This window comes from Apodemus sylvaticus, chromosome 11 (genome assembly GCF_947179515.1).
Source record: "Apodemus sylvaticus chromosome 11, mApoSyl1.1, whole genome shotgun sequence".
NCBI classification, from domain to species: domain Eukaryota; kingdom Metazoa; phylum Chordata; class Mammalia; order Rodentia; family Muridae; genus Apodemus; species Apodemus sylvaticus.
This window is the reverse complement of record NC_067482.1, coordinates 53,351,763-53,355,163: the sequence shown is the minus strand read 5'-3', so window position 1 is coordinate 53,355,163 and position 3,401 is coordinate 53,351,763.

The window sequence follows — 3,401 nt, the reverse complement described above, 5'->3', positions numbered from 1 at the left end:
AGTTGTCATATAGTGTTTTTTATACCCATAGATTAGTATTGTTCTTATTGTTCATCAGAGAATCTGCTTGTAAAAATAGAAGATGTGAATGAGGACACTTATGATCCTTTATAAGTAATATCGAATGTAAGGAATGATGGAGGCTTCAGCTCTAAACAATTCAGTTCTTTATGGCAGGAACATGAGCTCATTCATTGTTCTAACTGAAATCACAAAGGAGACTGAGAGCTGAATGCTCGTACTAAATTCACAACCTCTTGATTCTCATCCTAAAAAAGGGTACCTCACACATTTAGTCTGTTTCTTACCTCTTAATTTAAACCCATTTGGAAGCACCATATTAGATACACCAAAAAAATATATTTATAGTGATTTCAAATTTAAGTCAAATAGACAAAGAAAATTATCTAATGTAAACTGTTGAAGGTTTTATCAATGTTTGGAAACCTGGAAGAAAGAAATGCAATACTTAAATTTAGAAAATCATTGTACTTGTGCTCTGATGGGAAAGACATGGATATAAACATAGGCAGAATATTTGTTGCTATAGACTTAAACCGCTATGAATTTACATCATAAAACCTATACCCAAATACAAATAAATGGGAAGTTACAGGATAATTCAAATACTTTCTTAAGATTGCTCGTGATTTCACAGAATTTGACAAATAAGCAAATTAGCTATTGATTTGGAGAACAGGTTTTGTTATAAATTGTCTTAGTTAAAATTGGATATTGAATTCACAGGATAAACAATTGTTTTGTTGAATGTGTGGGATTTTGTTTGTTTGTTTTTTTGTTTGCAAGGGAATAAACATAAAGTCATCTTCATATAGGGAAGGAGCATTTAGTCTTGTTTACTTGTTTAGTGTATTTAAATTCTAATATAGACAAGTGTGTGTATGTATATATATATATATATATATATATGTGTGTGTGTGTGTGTGTGTGTGTGTGTGTGTGTGTATGTTTATGTGTGTGAGTGTGTATGTTGTTATTTGGGAAAACTATTAACATACAATAAATGAAACATATATCTATGGGATGTGAAACTGAATATTATTTAGAGTACTAGTAAAAATATAATCATCAGTACAAACCCCCATGCAGCATACCTTGAAAGGCCCTTTGTTGAAAATAGTCTCTTTCTCAATTTCTAATCACTCTTGTCCTTATTAATCATTACTGATTGAAAGTGATAAAAATGAATCATCTTTTCTATGGAAAATGAATTTAAAAGAGTGATGCAGAGAAATTTTATGAAGATTTGAATAATGACAACTTACCAAATATCTATAATAAATAAACTAGTATAGATGTATGCAGTTATAAGTATGATAGTTTGGCAATGGAATTTTATTAAAACACATTTTGGCTTCATTTTCTGGGATAGATATGTATAAACTATGTATTTTAGAGTCTCACTATATTTCATTGACTAGCCTGAGACCAATTATATACACCAGGGTGAAATCAAACAAAGATCCATCTGCCTCTGCTTCCAGAGCATGCAACACCATGCCCTGCCACATTGTCTATTTAGTGAAATACTAGTAAGATTAAGTGTAGGGGAAGGTGAGGATGGGTGGGTGGGAGCACATCATCATAGAAGCAAGAGGATGGGTGACGAGATAGTAGATTTATGGGAGGGAGAACTGGGAAATATAATTGAAATAATTTGAAATATAAATATTTAAAATATCCAATTAAAATGACTAAGCATAAAAAAACTTACAGGTAATTTCACTGATACTAAATATTCAAAATACTGATATATTATGGGATGTAAGTAAAAGAAATTACATGTATTGTAGAATCTACTAGACCATTATCAACTCACCTGGAATTAGTGAGGCAATTTCTTGATGATGTAATATTTATTGGAAGAAACTGAAATACAGGAAGGATTTAAAATGGAGACAGTAGTTACAATGTATTCACCCAGTATTTTGAGACCTGATTCCCTTAAAAATCCTATGGTCATTGCTGAAGACATATAAAATCACAATCAATTTCTTAAGCAACAAAACATAAATATGTATATGTATATATTAACCTATGCATTAAAATCATCAATTATTCTCCAAGACTTAATGAGGTTATAAATGTTTCTCACACTCATCCCTGGAGAGTGAATTATCATTATTATTATTATTATTATCATTATCATTTTGCAAAAACAAATACTGCTTAGAATACAGTGACCCCAAGGAAGAAGACCAGTTTAAGTCATTTTTATCAATTGAAAGAAGTTATTTGCTGTAATGGATATTTTTGTACATTCTAGTAACATTAGAAATGTCAATTACTAATACCTAATTTTGTATATGGTTGCCTGATTTTTAACAATCGTACTTTCAATGACCCAGTAATAATTTCCAAATCAAGAACCACACTGCTCAAATCTGCCTGATGGTGAATCCTGGTGGACCCATGGGCTTAAACATATGTGTCTTTAAGTACAATTTTACCTAGCACTATCAAAAGCCTTTCTTTTATGTATAACAGACACTGTAAATGAAACTGTTGTGAGACTAGGAACATCAAATAGGTTGTAGTTACAAATGAACAACTAAGAAGGAGAGGACATTGTGAAGGGAATGAAGACAGAGGCACCTCTTGAAAGCCCCCATTTTATCTGAAAAATGTTTCATAGTGTGAGTGATATCCAATTTTCTCATGTAAAAGCATTTTTCAAGTTCGATCATGCAATGATGTATCTCATTAGAAAATAGACATTCAGGAGTATCAGTTACTGTTTATTCAATATTTTCATTTTATTTATTCAAAAATGCAAGGAGGTTGGGGCTAATGACAAAATTCCATAGTCAAGTACTCTTTGGAGGTAAAATAGAGATTTTAGAAGATGCAATCTCTTCTTCCTCCTTTTCTTTCATCTTCTTCATTTTCTCTTCCTCATCTTCACTTGGATCATATAGGTTCATCTATGTCTCAAGCAGAAAATATGTATTTGAAAATGGGGTACAGCATGTATTTTATGTATGGTGATAAACACATATTGCATCTTCTATGCAAAGAACCAGAGAGATTAATATTCAGCCCATAAATATGGTGAAAGTAAATTTGTCTTCCTTTTTTCTTTTCTCTGCTCTCTGGGTTATTTCTCTGTAACTGTAATTTTAAGCAGTTTCTCACATGAGAAAGAGGACTTCACTGTTTCTTAAATATTATATGTAGGTAAAGGTATATCGTACCTATTAGTAAGTCAGGTACAAACATTGGAAAGCTTGAGAGATTTCAGATGGTTTAACAAATGTGTGTAACTTTGAGAATCAGCTTGGAAAATATACTTTGTTTTGGAAAAGTAAACATTGAATTATGTAGATTAAGAGAAAACACATAAATATTTATTAAAAAAGAAATGTCAATATCAGTGAACT